Source organism: Talpa occidentalis, unplaced genomic scaffold, assembly GCF_014898055.3.
Source record: "Talpa occidentalis isolate TD23 unplaced genomic scaffold, MPIMG_talOcc4v2.1 talOcc4.3, whole genome shotgun sequence".
Lineage (NCBI taxonomy): Eukaryota > Metazoa > Chordata > Mammalia > Eulipotyphla > Talpidae > Talpa > Talpa occidentalis.
Genome location: NW_023603184.1, coordinates 89,887,345 through 89,907,768, shown reverse-complemented (window position 1 = coordinate 89,907,768; position 20,424 = coordinate 89,887,345). Strand labels below are relative to the sequence as shown.

General features: G+C 42.2%; 1 protein-coding gene across 2 annotated transcripts in view; it reads right to left on the bottom strand.

Moving 5' to 3' along the window:
• Nucleotides 1-3,993, bottom strand: part of GPD2 (glycerol-3-phosphate dehydrogenase 2) — a 138,261-nt gene extending 134,268 nt beyond the window's left edge. Inside the window, exon 1 of one of the 2 annotated variants that reach the window (XM_037523355.2) lies at nucleotides 3,671-3,993. The gene's annotated coding sequence lies outside the window, so the exon portion shown is untranslated. Of the gene's footprint in view, nucleotides 1-2,987; nucleotides 3,114-3,670 lie in introns of those variants that run through there. The other variant, XM_037523354.2, reaches the window with a different exon arrangement.
• Nucleotides 3,994-20,424: the final 16,431 nt, after the last annotated feature.

Sequence of the window (20,424 nt, the reverse complement as noted above, 5' to 3'; positions counted from 1 at the left end):
ATTTTGTACAAATCCTCAGAGCACCCTTCTACTAACTAGATAGGATACTGATTCTTGAATTGTTTATTAAAGTCAATCAGATCTTGAAATTTACTCTGATGAATTTCATTATTTGATAATGTGCATTTAAAACCACTTTGATAATACCTTCTCAGGTTCTAGTCAGTCCTTCCTTGTCTCCCAAAATAACAATCCTGAAATTAGCTAGTTGTAGGGATCCAGAACCTCATGACTAGTAATTTTCCCCTGAAACGTCAGATGAAAAACGTATCCCATTGTACATATTGGCCAGATTAACAGGCCAATTGCCTGCTAAAAGAGGCAAGAATGAAAGGTAATAATTTTTCACTCCAATCCTGGGTTTTCAAACTTCAGCAACACAGTGGAAAGTATTATTTAATGTACATAATTTTACAGTAGGTTTCTAACATACATTTCATAGAAAGTTCATTTTTGAAAGTATTTGATAATGCTGGCTTTGTAATACATTTAAGTACAAAATTGCAAACATTCTTGAAACAACCATCTTCTTTTGCTGTAATCATGAGGAAACTTTGCGTCTCTCTCTTCCTAAAAGTGACATTCTCTTCACCACAAAATTGTCTTCCAACTACTTAAGCCCATGTTAAAACATTTACTTCCCACATCCACAATGGTTAGAGCCAATATCCTACCACTTGCATGTAATTATGCAAGGTTTATGTTGATCTCTAATTCTACATTCTGTTTTTACCCTGCTAAGCTATCTTTCACCTCAAAAATGATACCTATATTTGTTCTTTACCTAGGTACTTGTTACTACTAATGCTGCATAAAACTATATAAAACTTCAGTTTACATTTATTTGATTCTAATGCTCTTTTTAAGTGTTGTTTCTTCACTTGGGACAACATAGGTGTCAATCCAGGTATACACAAGCAGAAAGAATCAAATATAGGAAAACCTAAGCAGAAACATCATCAAATCAAAAAATAAGAACTAGATAACAATCAGGAAATTGTTTCCCTTCTCTAATAATTATAATGGCCATTAATTTACCTCCCTTAGTCCTTCCATTACACACACCATTTTCAATGAAAAAAAAAGTAGATAATTTATATCCAACATGCAGCAGCTAAATTATATAATTAACTATATACTTTGCCCAAATCTCTTTTAATATGAAAAGAAAAATAAAAAAGGAAGCAAACACTTTGAAGTTTACTACCTAAAAGGTACATGACTAGTGATTTCACATGTTATAGCATATGATTATCCACATTTTGCCAATGAGACAATTGAGCCTCAGTGAGTTTAATTAGGCTGCCTAAGGCCAAAGTCTTTGGTTTTCTTCCCCCACTATAGTAAGCTAGAGCTTGTCCCACAGTTTAGTCACTCACTACGAAAACATTTATTGAGCGCTTATTACAAGCTAGAGTTTGTCCTGCAGTTCAGTCATTCATTATGAAAACATTACTGGGTGCTTATTACAAGCTAGTAACCACTCGAGGCATTAGAAATACAAAAGTGTATGAAGCAAACCAAGCCCTCTCAACAGGACTTAGATTCTAGAAATGAAAGAGTAAAAACAGAAAACCAAACAGGATAATTACAGTTATAATCACTTTTCAAAATGACTTCTGTACAATGATAGTCAAGTAGTTTAAATATTTATAAGGAGATCATGTAGTTACAAAAACTAAACTGGGGAGGTTTAAAACCCACAGTCAAGTGCTAACACTATGGTCCTCCTGTCATTTACTAAATCATGTCATTGCATTTCTAACAAATCAGAAAGAAGGAAAGGGTAGCAGAGTTTGAGTGATGCTCAGAAATTTTTATAAAGTGACTATGAGATATCTGAATGGACAACTCCAACAATGTTGGTTCTCAAATCCAAAGCTCCACAGTTTATCCATTACTCACTAAGGCATTGCTGCATTACCTAAATAGGTGATTTGGAAAAATCAAGGGAGTGATGTAACTTGACTTAAGACCCCCATGGTGGAAAGGGGACACACATCCACATCACAAGGCTCCCTGGGCGTCCAGCTTTCAGAGATGGCCAGCGAGAACTTAAGGACTCAGAGACTAAACTTAGGAGGAAGTACCTGGCCCCAGTGTGGCACCTACCATTACCCTCCACACTCCAAAAAGAAACTTCAGATCTTAGAGGTGAAACATACAAAAATTCTAACACCTTTGTATTAAGCAATAAAGGCTCAGTGTAACTAATCAGCCCTTCCTTCCCTTACTTGTTTATACAAGTGTAAGTTGACTAAATTAGCTGTCAGCAATCTCTATAGCAGCCCCTCTCCCCCGTTTATAATAGATTGTGTAATTTGGCTTGGCCCAGTGTCACTAAGCCTTTGTGAGAATCTGTGTTTGTAAATCACTTTGGAACTCCTGAGGAAGGTTGATCTGGGAGTGAATGTTCCTTAGAAAAGAGGGCAGGCAGTCTAGAAACCAACTGCTAAGAGCAGCACTTCATTCAGCAGGCTCTACCTTCCTGCCAAAGCACTTCTTGCAAATCTATTTTTGCTCACCGAAGTTACTACATGGGGAACGAAGGCTGCTTTAAGTTCTCCTTCCATTTCCTCCTAGAACTGTCACACTCCAGCATCTCAAAGATGCCCCAGCCCCCTTCTAGAATCTTTCTCTCCCTCGCTTCAGAAGAAGCAACTAATCCTCAGCGGAGCGACATTCACCAGCCAAAACTTTGCAGCAAACTTTCAACTGGATACCAACCCTCGCCCCAAAAGTCCTGCCACTTAACTAAGGGGCCAACCGCGTTACCCCCTCCCGCACCCCAAAATGTTAAATGGTAAGCCCTGGACAAGAATGAGTCTAGTTGCAGTTGTTGGGGGCAAATTCTAAATCTTTCCCCAGATTCCCGCCACCTCTCGTCCAACACCGCAGTCCCAGAGGACTCTCCGGCGTCGGCCAGGGGCCACTCCCGGCTACAATCGCGGGGGGCTGGGGACGCGGGTCCCCCAGGGAGCACACACCTGAGCTGGTCCTCTCGCGCGAGGAGAGAGCCGGAGCACCCAGTTCCTGCAGCCGAGGCGGAGTCTCTGCCTCCCCAGAATCAGAGCCTCGGCCGCGGAGCTGGCGGCGGGGCGCGCGGATGTCACTCCGGGGCCGGCCGGGCGGGTGTAACCTGACGCGCCCGCGCCGCCGCGCCCCCGCCTCCCGGCGACTTCCTCCTCCCGATCCCGCCGCTCCTCCCTCCCCGGGCCTCCCGGCGGCGCGGCCGCCGCCTCCCGCCCGCCGCGGGCCCAGGCCCCTCCGGCCCGGCGGGGAAACGCGGAAGTGGAGGCGGGAGCCGGGGCGCGGGAGATCGGGGGCGCCTGGGCGCCGCCAACCGCGGGCGGGGGCCGGGCGAGTCTCCCCCGCCCCAGGGACGCGACTAGACCCGGACGCGGGGCCGCGAGCCCCTCCGGGTGGGGCGGCGCCGCGGGGGAGGCGAAGGCCCGCGCCCCGGGCCGCGCGGGCAGCCTGGGGCGCTCCCGGCTCCCCCCCTCCCCCGCCCGCCCAGCCTTGCCAGGCGGGGAAGCCTCGGCCCGGCTGGGCCTGGAGGAAAAGGTGGGGGTGTCGGATTTCCTCGGCCCTCCCCCTCGTGAGCCGCCCTCGCCACGGGCCCGGGAGAAGGGAGACACTCGCCCAACTCTGCGCCGCGGGCCGGGCTTACCTGCTTTCTCGCTTCCCAGCCCTGAGTCTGGCTTCCCTATTCGGCCGACATGTTTCCCTGGGTCTAGATAGGCGTCTTGGAGGCGGGCGGACCCCTGGGACCCCGCCGTCAGAGCCCAAAGCCCTGGCCCCGGGCTCCCCAGCGTGCTCTGGAGGCGAGCCCGGCCTCCTGGCCCCCTCACCCCCTCCCCGGCTTGAATGTCAGCGCGGGAACCCGCGGGAAGACCAAGGCCAAGCGCCAGGGCTTGGGATGCTGAGCAAAGGCCCAGCCTCGTACAGGTGGGGGGAGGCGATGAGCCCCCGCAGCCAGGCAGCAGGCTTCCCAGTTGCACCCCCCAAAACCGACCTTGCCCACTGAGCATGCCCAGCTCACTTGTTGGAACTGCAAGTGCCAGGCGAGCCCAAGTGGACCCAAGGAGGGTGCAGGTGAAGTTCAAATGAAGTTACTTCCTTAAGGGCTTCTTTCTGGAGACCTGGGTGCTATACAAATATTTATATTGGGGTTTTGGAAAATACCCAGTGGGTGGTCGGAAAGGTCTTCCAGTGGAAAGCAGTCAAATTAGTTTAAATCAAAAATCTCAGTGGTGGATTGATTGTTTTAGTCAATTATTTATTTAGTCACTTATTTCTTTAAATACCATAGAATTGTCACCCAGAGGAATGTGTAGATTCACTGAGTGCCAAACTCATTAACTTCAGGAAAACAGCCAATCCGGAGTAGTCCATCCAATGGAACTGTGGTTCTTAGCCTTGGATGCACAATGGGGAGAGAGGGGAAAGGTAAATGTCAGATTCCCCATCCCCACACCAATTCGATCAGCTGTGAATGGAGCCTTGTATTTTAAAACTGTAGCTCTCAAAGTTTAGGCATCACAGGCAGTGATCTCAAGTGCATCACTTGAGAACTTCATAGAAATGCCTCTCACCCATACTCCAGCATGCTGGATTCCAATTTCTGACTTACCAAGCCTTTCAAGTGATTACGTTGCACATTAAAAGCCTTGAGTGCCACTGTTTTAAAGCTTCCCGATCCTCAGTATCCCTGTTGCACTTAAAAAAAAAAAAAAAAAAAACTCCCTCAGGTAATTCTTATGAGTAGTCTGGGCTGAGAATCTCTGTAATATAAAATATTTTCACATCTTTTCAAATTCCAAACATTTCTAGAAGACCAACAAAAGAAATAATCTGATTGACTCCAGGTGCCAATCTGGGATTTCCTTCCCGGTGATTCTCCCAGAACAGTGCAGTGTTTATATTCACTCTGTACTCTGGGACCTAGCAGTGCTTGCAACATTATAAATGTTTGATAAGTGTTTATTGATTTGAAATGAATGGTTAGATGAATCATTTGTTCCAGACTCTATTATATCTACTGTTGATTTCCCCTACCAGTCCTGCTCACCTTGCCAGGTAACAACCCAGTGGGGACTCAGTTATCATCAATAACCCATTACCATTTCTGTGATAGCCTAACCAAGTGTAGGGTAAGGTAAAAAGTATCAGGCTTTTCTGCCCTCCCGCCATTAGGACAGATGAGGGAACCATGAGATCCCGAATGCATGCCAGATGGTGGGCACCTGGAGTAGGATATAGGGATATGTAGATGGGATTCACCTAGGCTGAGACTGGGCTTTTAAGGGCGGCGTCAGGGGGATGCCAGCAGAAGCTGAGAAAGAAGCAGAGGAGCAGAGAAGCCGAGAGAAAAGCAGAGCCATGAGAAGAGCAGAGAGAACATGAGAGAAGGCTAAAGAGCCCAAAGTGAAGATTTGCTGCCTGCTGTGTACCTGGTAATCCCAATAAAAGCCTGCAAAAGCCACTGAGGGTTTCAGGACTCCTCCTTTACCCGGTGTGCATGGGATCATAGAAAAAAACCTGCACTGTGTCCTGTCCTGCCCCTACACCAAGTCAGACCCTGATGGAATGGGACATGAGAGAACGTAGAGAATTTTGTGCTGAGAAAAGTCAGAAGCACTGGGCATTTCACTTGCCTAATTCGGGGGCCCAAAGGAAAACAGAAGGATGCTAGACATCTGGTGGAGGTTGTTGTAAAACAGTCACTTCCATTCACTTGATAAAAACATTGCTGCATTATACTTATTCAGCGTAAATTAGGTATCTACTTTTGCTCAAAAGTGGTAAAGAAAAACTAACTTTTAAAAATAAATACTACATAACTTCAAATTTCAGAGATATATAATACTGTTACAGGGCAGGGAGAGGGGCAGCCCAGACCCACAAACCTGCCTATTTTAAATAGGTTTTGCCATCTGCCGCATCAACACAAAACATGAGACTTTAATGGGAAGGAACTTTAATACAATTAGGAAACAATACGGGAAAGGCAAAGAATTTAGTTTCTAAATTAAGCACCCAAAGTTACCCCTCCCCTCGTGGGTAAAACTCCATCCAAATGGGATTGGCCCAGAGCAAGGCCCCAAAGCCTGTCACAAGTCTAAAGCATTTTTCAGTGGGGACCCACAGAAAAGGGTCAGAAACAACCAGACAAGCCCGGAAGGAAAAGAGCAAAATCAAAATCAAGATAAAAGCTGCCATTGTCACCTCCCAAAGAGTTTCACCCACATCTGTGTCACCCAGTCCACGACCAAAAGGCAAGTGCAGTTTCTTCACGTGTCTCTAGGCTCCATGTGCCTCCTCCAGGTCTCCTTCTGGCTCCATTTTGCTTCCCCCCTTTTTAGTCTCCTCTGCAGCCTCTTCTCTTCCTGCTCAGCTCCACCCTCTATTTGGGTGGGGCAGGGAACCTGGAACCTCCCCCTTTCCTGGGGACCACCCTGTTACAATACCTCTTCAAGACCCACAAAAAACATAAAATCAAAAATTATTCACCATCTGCTCCATCAATATTTTCTAGAAGGAATAATTTTTTTTATTTTAACCTAACACATAAGGTTTTAAACTTTAGGACAGAATTTGGAAGTACTGAAGGCATTTTTCTGCCTCTCTCTCTCTGATCCTGTTGATGGAGGACAAGAATAAAAAGACTGGAAAGGAGGTGCCCCAAGACCAGAAACTGACTCACAAGGAGATGGGGATGGAGGGGAATAACTTGACCTTAACCCAGCTATAGAGGTCAAGACCCTCAGGCACCAGTGCCTTATCTCAAGGCATGAAACCCAAGCAGGATCAGATGCTACCTGAGGGTAAAGATATGGAGATTGGGCCCACCCTGGAATCTCTGGTCCCTTCCTAGTTTTGCCTAGTTATCCCAAATCAGCAATAAATGGGCCATTCCACGGAGGAGTGACCCCTCCCAAACAGAAGAGGACTATATCAGTGCAGTCTCTGCACAGGCTGGGGCAGCACTCCCACTGCCCACCTGTGACTATGCAGGTGCTTCCTTTCACCAACTCTCTCCCTCTGCAGGGCAGCAGCCTCCTGCCTGCCCATGACCTGTACCAGGCCAGGACTTCTCTTCACTGACCTCCCTCTGTGGAGGCAGCTCTCCTCAAGGGCAACTGCCTGCAACCATACAAAACCTGCCCTTTAACTAAAGTCTCTGTCTCATGGAGAAACTTGCCTGGGGAACTCACCGTGTATCGCCAAAACGGGAGCTCTGGTGAAACCTTTCCCAGAGTGAACCCAAGGACCCCGCAACTCTGCAAAACCCCATCTGTGTCTTGCAAGAATTCCACTAAAAGTTTGGTTACTGATAGGGATATCTAAACAGGACTGTAATTTTCCATATGTCTAAGCAATTTCCATTCTTAAGCTAATTTTGTGGATAGGAGGGGAGTAACAATTAATTTAGAAGTTGTTCATAATTAAATATTACACTAGACCTGTTAGGGGGAAATGAAAAAGTGAAAGGGGGGAATTGTTAAGGGGAAATGATGTCCTGAGCTAATCCCATACAGGCTTTGTGGACCCCACCTCACTCCAGACTAAAGCCATCAAGACACTGGGAAAGACAAATCCCATCACCACCAAAAGGAGGGTGGCTGGGACCTGAGGGTAGAGTTGGGCAGCCAGGTTGGATATAAAAACCAAACACGTGAGCCTTGGGGGCGGGCTCGCTGTCGCTCCCCTCCTGGCTTCATGGCTCCTGGCTCGTGGCCAGCTCTCAGAGCGCCATTTGGGATTCCTGATCAGCAGATCGGGTAGGAGTCATTTAAAACTTTGTCTCCCACTTTTCTCCCTGAGCTGTACATTTCCTCATTTCCCCTTCCCTTGTAAATAAACCTTTTATGAACCTTTCGCGTGTGCCTGCAGTAGAACATTGATAAGTCCTTTTAAGCGCGTGGGTGAGGACCCAGTTAGGCACCCCATTTTGTATCGGGGTTACTCTACAACAGACTGACAAACAATATTTTAAAAAAAAACCTTCCCTCCATATATTTGTTACAGCTTCTCTTTGATCCTGGAATAAAAACAAAACCAAACAGGTTGGGGGCTGACAGGGAAACAGCTGAGTGAGTGGGTAGGTAGGGAGGTACTTACCATTGCCAAATTTAAATATGTGAATTATTTCAGTAGAAAGTAACCTCCTGAAGTACTGAACTACTGCATAGTACTTCAGAGAAGAGTCTTTAGTGTTTCTTGTCATCATAAGCATGACTCAGCATTTGGAAAGAAACTATGTTGACTTTCAGATTGAGAGTGTCAAATAACTTTGGTGCCACCAAATTCTTTTCTCATATCTAAGAAAACTTCAGGACAGTGATAGGTTTTCAATCTCAACATGGCTACCAGAATCTGGAAAACTTTCCCTTTTTGCATTTGTTTCTGTCTTACTAAAGCCTAAATTTGCCCTCCATTAATTTATCTTACTTTTATAGCGAGCCGCTTGAATGTAGGTTATTGCCTATATTCCATAGTAACAAAATGTGCAAAAACTACTTCACTTTCTAATCCTGGAGCTCCAATTCTGGAGAATAGTCTACCCACTGCTAGGAATTGTAGGGACACAGGGGACAACTTTATCCCACGCCCCTGGTTAATTCAGGCTGGCAAACAATTCAATAAACCTGAGATAGATTTGTAACAGGGTGGTCCCCAGGAAAGGGGGAGGTTCCAGGTTCCCTGCCCCACCCAAATGGAGGGTGGAGCTGAGCAGGAAGAGAAGAGGCTGCAGAGGAGACTGAGGAAGGGAGGAAGCAGGATGGAGCCAGAAGGAGACCTGGAGGAGGCGCTTGGAGCCTAGAGACACGTGAAGAAACTGCGCTTGTCTTTTGGTTGTGGACTGGGTGACACAGATGTGGGTGAGAGACCCAAGGGGAGGTGACAATGGCAGCTTTTATCTTGATTTTGCTCTTTTCCTTCCAGGCTTATCTGATTGTTTCTGACCGTTTTCTGTGGGTCCCCACTGGAAGATGCTTTGGACTTGTGGCAGGCTTTGGGGCCTTGCCCTGGGCCGATCCCATATGGATGGACTTTTACCCACGAGGGGACGGGTAACTTTGGTGCTTCATTTAGAAACTAGATTCTTTGCCTTTCCTGTACTGTTTCCTAGTTTTATTAAAGTTCCTTCCCATTAAAGTCTCATATGTTTTGTGTTGATGCGGCGGATGGCAGAACCCTATATAGAATAGGCAGGTTTGCGGGGTTTGGGCTGCCCCTCTCCCTGCCCTGTAACAGATTGAGGAGGGAAAAAAGTTTAATAATAACACATATACTTCCTACACACAAGGGAGAAACCCAGTGACACTGACAATACACCAAAATGTCTTCAGTCACCTCCTTAAATATCTTCAGCTAGAGAAAAAGGACTTTAAGGTTGGAGGGCCAGGGAGGGCGGGGAATTAGTCATGGGCGGTCATCAGAAAAGGCACAGCCAACAAAGACATGACTCAAACAGATTTAAATCCTCCATTGATAAGTGTTACGGAGATTAGGTCTTCTCAGAGAACAGTGAAGGACACACCCTTACGGAGAGAGATTTTCCTTTACACAATCTCTCTTACAAAAGGGCTACTCCACCCAGGCTGCAGAGCCCTATCCATGAAATAACCCTTATGCCAGAGGCATATTTGGGTGTGTCAGATTTTACTTCCCGATGACATCTGAAACACAATTCTTTTTAGAGAGCTTTCCCCAGTGTGGGATAATCTTCCATTGGTGATGTTACCACAGACTTTTATGACCATCCACCACATGCCAGGAACAACTGTTCTAGTCCTTACCCATTCTAGAGAAAAACAAAATTTCCCCATAGCCAAGTGTTCATTGGTCACCAAAATCCATAATACAATTTATGGAATATAAAGGCTGAAAGGGGCCATAAATGTTATTAACTCTCACACTTGTGTTTTATAAATGATGAAACCAAGACCTGGAGGTATTAAGTAATGCTATAAAAAAAAATTCAACCAAGTAAATTTAAAGATCTAATTGACTTTATTAAGTATTTCATAAATCTATCAGCATCTCTTATAGCAAGTAAAAAGGACCATTGAAGAGTTGTACAACATGGAAGGATTTTATAGACAGAAAGTGGGTGGAAGAAAGGATAAAAGTATTGTTCCAGGCAAGATAACCTTCCTATGGGTGATGGAGTGGTCTATCAGACATTACCTCATTAGTGCTGATCAGGCAATTCCAGATTGTCAACTGAAACTTTCATTTCCAGGAGATGTTAAAATTGTAATAAGTTATTTAGTATTGGTTTGCTGAAATGGGATTTAGCATAAATGACTCCATTGGGGGCTGATTGTTTCTTTTTAATAGTAATTTACCTACGGTTACAGAGTTGGCTAGACATAGAGCCAAGACGGCAACCCATTTCATATCAGGGTTGCCCTGTAACAAAGTCAGCAACTGTTTGGTATAGAGAACAGTCTGTGGGCTCAAACAATTATGGTGCAAAGCCTGAGGGAAAGCCGGGGTGACCAGGTTTTGTGAATCCTCACCTGCGTGCTTAAGAATACAGGATAAGATCCAAAACCAGATACAAAGACAAATAAGAGAAAAGATTTAAAAGAATTTTTAAAAGGAGTAAGAAAAGGGAGAGCAAAGAGAAAGGAGAAGGAAATGTATTGGCTGACACGTGCTGGGATGCCTTCTCTCGCCCCTATAGAAACTGTCGCTGAGCAAAGAGAAAAAGAAGTCAAAGAAGTAGCTGCCTGACTGTGCTCAGCCTTTCCAAGGTCCAAGTGGTAGCTCCACTCTAACTCTAGCTCCCAGCAGCCCCTGCTCAGGGATTCAGGGGTGGAGTCTGGAAAGCTCCATCTTTAACGTTGAATTGGCTATGAGCACTACCCACTGGCACCGCACTGTACTTCACTGCTCCTCCCACAAAATCCCACCCTGTTTGTTTAGCTAAGTCCGTGGTTGTCTCTCTTCCCAGAATCAGTATCGTCATTAGTTAGGATGTCAATAGTAAACACTCTCGTAGTGATTACTCTGTGTCAGGCACTAGGCTTAACAAAATACATGCAATCTTCAATATTCAGAATTTTTTGGTTGATTTTTGTTTTTACAAATGGGGAAATTAGATACAAAGTTGTTAAGTAAGCTGCCCAAGATAACACAGCTAGAAAATTGTTACACTAAGGTTGATATAAACTGTCTAGCATATCAATTGTCAATAAAAATATCACCTCCCCTAAGCCCCAGGTGTTCAGACTCTTCATCCAAGACACTTTTGCTCTGAGCTCTGGTTGCTGTCTATGTTCACGTATTTCTTCCATTATGTTACTTTACTCTGGCAGTTTATATAATTTAGGAAATACTGTTTGCACCTATGATCTCTACGGTTAAGCAGTAGTTACAAACACTAAAAAGATAACCAAAAAATTAAACAAAAGAGGGCCTCCCCGGTGGCGCAGCGGTTGAGCGCTGGGTTGCAAAGCTGCCCGGCAGCCTCTGCAGCGCCAGTTCGATCCCCGGCTGCTCCCCGGCCACCGGAGGAGGGTCCCACATGGCGCGCAGACCTCTCCTGCCGCCCGCTGCTCCCCTCAGCAGTGTACTTTGGTCCTTCTGCCTGCTCCCTGCTCTGGCTCTGGTGAATTCTCTCACCCTCCCCCTCTTCTAACTGTATCCAGTGCTTTTATAAAATAAAGAAATCTTAAAAAAAAAAATTTAAACAAAAGACTCCAAATTTGCCACTTAGAAAGAGAAAGAAAACTGATATAGATTTCCTAAATTGTTTATAATGCTGTTCAGAAAAACCTTAAAGCAAATCCTGGAATGGGACTACACCAGTGACTTTGTGGCAGTAATTTTTAGAACAACTCATTTTATAGATAATTATAGATATTTAAAATATAGATATTTATAGATATTTATAGATATTTAAAAACATCCAACGGAAAAATCTTCCCATGCCAGTGATTTTTCAAAGTGTTAGGATCAAGAATGAATTGAAAATATATGATCCTTGAAAAGATGAAATAATACTAGATATATTTTTAAATGGGTACTTTGTATTTTATTTCTGCTTTACAAGAATCTGGGAAAGTATTTTTTAAATAAAATCTTTAAGTGTCAATATAATGTGGCACCAAGAAACTTACTTAGATTTGAATCTTAGGGGCAAAGGAAATGTGAACTTAGGCAGCCAGCCACTCTGTTTCTAGGACAGGGCAGCACTGAAAACAAGCTTTTGCAAATGTTGATGATGTAAATTGAATAATGTTGCCTCTGGAACATAGCCTCCTACTTAATAGCGGTAGGAAGATTTTGGGTAAGAAGAAATGTCCAAAAAAATTCATGCACAGCACATGAATAAATAGTAGGCTCTGACATGGGAGGTGAAACAAAATAGAGAATTGCTTCTCAGAGTAAATCTGGTTATGAGTCAGTAAAAGAAACACCTGAGCCAAAACTAAACAGCCCAAGAAAGTAGAGATTTGTTCATTTCCACATCTGAACGCCTGTTACATAACTTGGGCCAGGTTTAAATCTCAGCAGTAAATGCTGAAAATAAACTTGAACATTGCCATCTTAGAATTTCATTTTTTTTAAATGAATGACTCTAAACAGCAAAAGTGGAGCAACAAGAACAATGGGCAAGGTTTATGTCTGTGCATGATTAGCCTTAAAATGAGAATGTTGTGTCTTAATTCAGCAGACTTGAAACATGTAGGCTTTGGCCTAATTGCTGCCAAGTCAGAAGCAAGGCACTTGACACAGCACACACAGGCCAGAGAGTAACAGGGAGTGCTCCTTCAGCAAATACCTTGGCTTCAAAAGAAAATCTCCTTCATTCTCCCTTTATCAGCAAAAGCATCATGCAAAGTGGACAAACGAAACATAGAAAAGTAGAAAATCTGTTCTGTTATCTTTGGGTTCCATACTGGTTTATTTTTGAAAATTCTTTTGGGAGGCGTAGGACAGAAGGAGAGAATGATTCAATGTAACATCCATCAAGAAGAAATTTGACAATCTAAAGGAAAATTATTATTTTAAAATTCTCTACATTATACAGTAAATAGATAACCTCCTTCCCTTCCTGCTTATTTTCTAACCCTAGCCAAGTTTCTGAGAACTGAGACAACTTGGCATGTGATAAGAAGCTAGAAACTGGTGTCAGGGCATCTAAAAATATTTTTTTCTAGTAAATTTAGAGTATGTATGTTTTAAAAATATCTTGCAATTGTCAAATGTGGAGGAAGCATGTCTTCCTGAGCATGTGCTCTTCACTATCAGCTTGGTCCTCTTGTGGTTTTGAAATAGAGCAAAAGTTCTGCTTTCCAAAGAGGGTCTTCCTAAAATGAGTCTCAGAGTACTGCAAGATGAAATTCTAGTTTTTCTATCATTTTGCTTACCCTCGACACAATCTTGCTTTTATGCTCATTGAAAAGCAAATTGACCCTAGGCTTGTGGAACTAAAGAAAGACTTAAAAGCTATCTTGTGGGGGCGTCCCTGGTGGCACAGGCGGTTGGGCACAGGCGGTTGGGCGCTGAGCTCTGAAGCTGTCTGCAGCCTCTGCAGTGGCAGTTCGATCCCCGCCAGCCTCAGAGCAACCCACATATCGAGCAGACCTCTCCTGTCTCGCCCACTGCTCCCCTCAGCAGTGTGTTTCGTCAGTCTCCTGTTCTGTTCCCCGCTGTCTCTGGTGAATCCTCTCACCCTCTAGCGCATTTGGCCTATACCCCGGCTCTTATATAAATAAAATAAATCTTTAAAAAAAAAGCTATCTTGTGGTAGGTTGAATATTAGCCTCCCTGGAGCCTGCTTATTAGTTGTATGGGAGGAAGTAGGGGAGAAAGACTTTGCAGATGAGATTTAATTAAGAGTCTTAATATGGAGAGGCTACCCTCATAACAGCACATCTTAAGTGCAGTCACATGGGTTCTTATAAGAGAGAAATAGGATGATTTCACACAGACAGAAAAGGAGAAGGCAATATGACCACAGACACAGAGATCAATGCAAACACAAGCCAAGAAAAGCCAGCAGCTACAAGAGGCTGGAGAAATGGATTCTCCATTAGATCTTCTGGAGGAAGTGACGTCCTACTAACCACTTGGGCCCAATGATGCTGATTTCAGACTCCTGGCCTCCAGAACTGTGGGGGAATATATTTTTGTTGTTTTAACCATTGTGTTTGCAGTCATTTGTTACAGCAACATAAAGAATTAATACAGATTCCTCCATTCATTTCCCTTTGGCACTAATGCCAATCTTTCTTTTTAGAGCTAGACCTTCAGTGTATCACTGGCATTTGTAGGGTGTGGAAAAGCAAGATGCCACAGACCACAGAAATAGGCTCAGTTTTCTATTCTCTGGGATATTCCAGTCTTGAAAACACCAGAGCTTCTGAAATTTGGAAGATGTCTGGATTACTTTATTTTCTACTTTTGGAGCATTCTAATAAGAAATACCAAAACAAGGTTGAAAATAACACAATTTAAATGTCATAACTTACCAGTTATTGCTTCATCACAGGAGTACTTCTGTAACTGTCCATATAGCTTCATTCAGAGATAAGAAAAACACTTGACAGTTGGGGCCTGTGTTAAATAGAATGTTACACCATCCAGAGCCTCCCTTCAAGCAGAACTTATTTCTCCAGCAGCCTCAAGGATTTCACCAAGTGGTGTCCAGCTGCTCACTCTTGGGGATTGCCTTTATTGCAGAGGGTTATCTCATTCAAGGTCACTCCTTTCCTGGACTAGTCATTACCCTATGGTTGAATATAAAGGCTCAGCCAAAGAATGGAAAGATTACTCTGATGGGCTATTTCTACTCCTGAACTTCCTGAAGCTTTATTGTACCTGAAGAACAATTCTGTTTCTTTCTCTCTCCAATTCTGCCCCTGAGCTCTTTCACAAATATACCTAAGAAATTATCTTGCATGTCATCTGTAAAGGCAGGAAGGACCACTGAGCAGGTTTTCTGATCCCATGCAGACCGGGTAAAGGAGAAGTCAGAGTCCTCAGTGGCTTTTTGCAGACTTTTATTGGGGTTCACCAGGCATATGGCAGGCAGGGGTGCTGGGGGGCCGGGAGGCTGTCAGGCCTCCCAGCCCCCAGCAAGTCTCTACTCTATCTGGGCTCTCTGGCGTTCTCTCTGCTTCTCTTCTCTTCCATTCGTTCTGCTGCTTCTTGGCTTCTCTTTCGGCTTTTTCTGCTCTTCTCGGCTTCTCCTGGCGTCCTTGTGACACCGCCCTTAAAAGCAGTCTTAGCCCAGGTGAATCCCACCTACCTAAGCCCACACCCTACTCCAAGTGCCCGCCATCAGGCATGCATTCAGGACTGCAAGGATCCATCATCTATCCTGATGGCAGGAGGGCAGAAAAGCCTGACATTTTTCCTTACCCTACATCATACTATCTTAGTACCTGCTTCCAGAAAATTCAACCATGTATCAGGACCCTTCATAAATATGAAATCTAGGTTAAAAAAAAAACAAAACCCTTGATGGTGACAAAATTTTAAATTCATTCATTCACCTTGTTCTGATTTCTCCAGTAGAACTGGACATTTCTATCCACTTCCAAGAAAGAACAATTCCCTGGAGTCAGAAGCCTCTGCAGTCTGCTCTACATATCTGAGGGCAAAGGTTTCTCTGACCCACATGTACTTCAGAGGCTTAGTTGCCAACATTTTCCTCATATACCACTTCCTTTTGGGTTTCTCTAACTTAGGTATTTCTAACTTTAATCAATGGACATTTTTTTGTGTGTACTATGCACCAGGCACTGTTCAGTTCAATATGCTCTTATCACATACCCTAGATTGTAACGTGTAATATACTTAAGGTCAGCATTTACATATTCCTCCTAGGCAAGATAAAGTTTTAGCTAATTAGGCTAGATGTAAACTAAATAAGGAATGGTAAGGTCTGTGGCAAATTAGGGAGGCCATTCCACATGCAGAGAGATTAGTTCATTACCTTAACCAGGTGATCAAATTTTGTGTTACCACCAATCAGACATTATGTACCTTCTTGTAATGTGAATTTTGCATCATTGGTTCTGATTTATTTTTTTCCCCAAGCATTTAATCTCTATTAATCAAGGTATTAGATCTAAATTCTAAACCACAAGACTACTGACTCCTTCAACAAGACAATGCCATGGAAAGAAAGAAAAGGAGACATACTGAATGCAATGCGTAAGTTTTAATTGGATCCCAGCCTGAAAAGAAAATGAATGTAAGACATTTTGGAAACAATGAGGAGATCTGGCGTGACTGCGTAAAGATGACATTGGGGAATTACAATTGATTTTTTTTTTCTGTGTGATTATATTGAGTTATGTAGGAAATCATCCTTTTTAGAAATGCATACTAAAGTACTTAAATAAGTCATATATCCACTTTAAGATGGTTCATCAAAAATATAAATGCATAGATATAGTATTTAGTTTTATAATAAATATTGCAAAATATTAACAGTTGTTGAATCTAGTGGTAGGTGAACATTTATTCTTTTCTACTTTTCAGTAAGACTTAAGAAACAATAAAAGGGGCAGGAGTTCTGCAACAATTATCCATTTTTAAGAGGGAATTAGGCTAAATGTTACTAAACACTGTGAATTTCTAAAAGAAACTGGAAATCTGAGGTTTTTATACCAAAATGATTTTCCACTTAAGAAAATATTAGCAACCAAATCTAAAAACAAATAAAACAACAAAATTTCTGCAGGCCTAGTACCATGCATTTGGATGCTGAAACTGACTTTTAGGGCCTCCAATTTATTATCTCAGATTCAGACTCTTTCCACTTTAACCCTTTCCTTACTCCTTAGCTCTTGACCCACCATCCAGGATTTTCTTCTTTCTCAAAGTGATATCTGATGAAGTTTTTCTCTCTTTCACTCTTCCTTTCCCCAGCTGGCCTCTGCACTTTACACTTTCATTGAGCAGTTGTAGGATAATGTGAGAATTAATCAGGCTATGGATTTCTCTGGAGTATCAGATGATTTAGCAAACTGAAATTGTTTAATAATTATCCTAGGGCACTAAACATTATCCTAATGATCTAAAATAGTTATTAAACCTTCCCACTTAAGATTATTAAAATTCGAACATCTGTCTTCAGGAAGCATTCAGGAAGCATGTAACATTTGCAAAACATTTACAACTGCTTTTAGTTATATCTCATACCCTGTGATAGGTTTATAGTTTTTTCCTTATTTAATGGCTGAAAACACTAGGCATGGAGGCCTAAAGATGACCTGAGTCCTCTATATAAGGAGGTATTAGACCCAGGCGAGCTTCCTGGATGACAGGCTGCTGCTTATCCAACTGCGCCACGTTCTCTCAAGTCCCTTGTTTGCTTTATTAGCTAATTACCAGGCTGCATATTCAACCCAGGTTCCAACTATATTAAGGGCTATTTACTAGCTAAAATCAATACCTTTCGATTAGACACCTGGCGTGGCTTTTGGTAACTAAGCATTATTTGGGCTTCACTGCTTTTACTCCATTGGGGAGATGGGAAAGTGCTTTGTTTTGATTTTTTACACTTAGTAGCTACTGCTCTTAGCAGTAGGGGATAAAGGGCAGTGGAGACTCACTTGGCCATAGCAGAGACAATAAACAAACACACAACACACAATACTGCACAAGGAAGGGGGCAAAGAAAAATATAATGAAAATAGTGCCTACCATTTTAAGGTTTCTTTTCAATGAGATCAATCTCCTTGGACTAGTGTCCTTATGCCAGTCACTTAATTTGCCCTAAAAATACAAAGATGACTAAAACATGCTCTCCAAATAGGTCAGATTAGAAAAAACAACACTGAATAAAAATTACTATAAATGTTAGCTAAAAGTAGGTGTGGAACAGGTTTTTGACACAGCATGGCAAAGGGAATGATTCATTCTTTCTAGAAAGAAAAATACCAAAATGGCCTTTGTTCAAGACTATGATGAAACCTACAAAAAGGTCCTGTGTAATATAGGTATTTTATCCTAGAAATAACCTGTGTTCATTTGGAAACATGAAAATATAGAGAAAAAACCCCCTAAAATCCCACCACTGAGGGAATAGTCAACCACTGTTAAGAGCTTGCTATAAACATTTCAAGGGTTCCTATGGTATATGGGCACAAATTTTTAAAGTAGTAAAAGCCAAAATAATATGTGAAGACATGATCTTGAAATCAAATTATTCAAAACCAGCTCTTGCTATTTACTACTATTAAAAAATATGCTTAATCTCTCTGTGCATCAGTTTTCTCATTGGTAATACATGGATAATAATATGGGTAATCATCTCAGTGCATTGTTCTAAGGATAAATGAGTTATACAAGTACAATTCTTAGAACAATCCCTGGCAAATATAAAGCACTTGATACATTCATTTGTCCAACAACTGTTTAAGAGCTTTTTGTACTAAGGACTTACACTACATCAGCAAACTAAATCTAGTATCTTTTAAAATATTTCATTATGATTTATATAATATTCTATAAATCTCTTTCATTTACAAAATATTGAAAACATCTATTTATGACAATTAACATGGGTTCATGTTTTTTTAATGACTCCATAGCATTTCAATGGGATGATATCCCATAATTTATTCAACAATTATCTATTCAAGGACCTAAAAGGTGACTCCCTCTCTGCATTATAGATAACATTGTTTTGAAAATCTTTGTGTCCTCATCCAATTGATTTGTAAGGATATGTAATTTTAGTGGAATTATTGAGTCAAAGAGATGAACATTTTAAAAACATTTTATTATTTATTTATTTTATTGTTATTGAAGTACCATTTTTATATCCTTGCTAGTGTTTTGACACTATAGCATCATCCCTACAGGTGTAGTCACCATAGCACTCCCATCACCCAAAACACCCCATAGCCCTCTGCCATTGTCAGCTGTGTCCTCTTCTCACCTCTCTCCTGCCTCATACCCATCTGAAAGCCAAAGATGAATAATCAGTTTTCAAGGGTTGGTTTTAACATTTGTCTATCTGACCTTTTGTTTGACTTTTCTATATTACACATATAAATTACACCATCCAGTATTTATCTTTCTCCTTTTGGTTTTCACTGAGCATAATCCCTTCCTACTCTATCCATGTTGCTGCAAATGGCATGACTTTATGGTTTTTTATTGCTGAGTAGTATTCCACTGTGTATATATATCACACTTCTTGATCCACTCATCTGTTTTTGGACACTTAGGTTGTTTCCATATCTTGGCTATTATAAATAGTGTTGTTATAAAGACTAGTTTTTAGCTTGTGAAAGGAATGCTTTCAGATGGAAGGGCTACCAAAGCTGGATATTAAAGGATAAGCAGAAGAGATATGGGAAGAAAAATGAAAGTCATCCAAAGAAAGAATTCATTATCTTTAAGTTGTTCTTGAAGCAAGGCATCTATTGGACTAAATAGATTATAGTAATAGTTTTAAATTTTAAAGTAATTTAAGTCAAGAATATAAAGGGTGAAAGTTGGGTATTTTTTTTCTTTTAACTCTGAAACATATTTTAAGGAGTTGGAGCCCTTACTAAAATGCTAGCATACACATATTTATGGTCAACAACATAAGAAAGAATTTTCAAGGAGGGCAAACCACTGTTACCTTTTAGTTCCCTCTTCAAATTCCTACTCAACACTATGGAAGACACTACAAAAATATTGGCAGCTTGATGCAAAGTTGTTGGCATTTTTTTGAAATATAATGTTTGTAAAATAATCTAAGTCACATGTTAAAAATGCTTATTACTGGGAGTAAAGGGTACCTACAGAGATTTTGTTGAGCGCCCCCAGCTAATGTAGATAACCCAGAGACTACACTATGTTGAACATCTCTCCTATAGACCCTTGCGAATAAAAGGGCCATTCCTGAATAACCAACAAAAGCAGCAGCTGGTAGGGATCAGGAAATTATAACAAAGTAAAAATCGGCCTCCCTGGTGGCGCGACGGGTTGGGCACCGCACTATGAAGTGACCCGCAGCCTCTGTAGCACAAGTTCGATCCTCAGCCTGGGAGGGAGAATCCCACATGGTGCAGCAGACCTCTCCTGTCTCGCCTGCTGCTCCCCTTAGCAGTGTGTTTCAGTCAGTCTGCCTGTTCTGTTCCCCACTCTGTCTCTGGTGAATCCTCTCACTCCCCACATCTCTGGCCTGTACCCCAGCTCTTGTATGCATAAACAAATCTTAAAAAAAAAAGTAAAAATCAAAATCAACAAACCACTATAAACCAGAGACACACTGGGGGGTAGGGGTGGGGGATGGAGTAGGATCAAAACAAGCGGGGTGGGAATTGTATGGGGACTATAACCAAGATGAAAATGCATACATTGTGAAAAATGAAAAATGATGTAAAAAATACATAAAATAAAAAAATGAAAAAAAAAAAAAGAAACGCAGGATCTCAGACCTATACA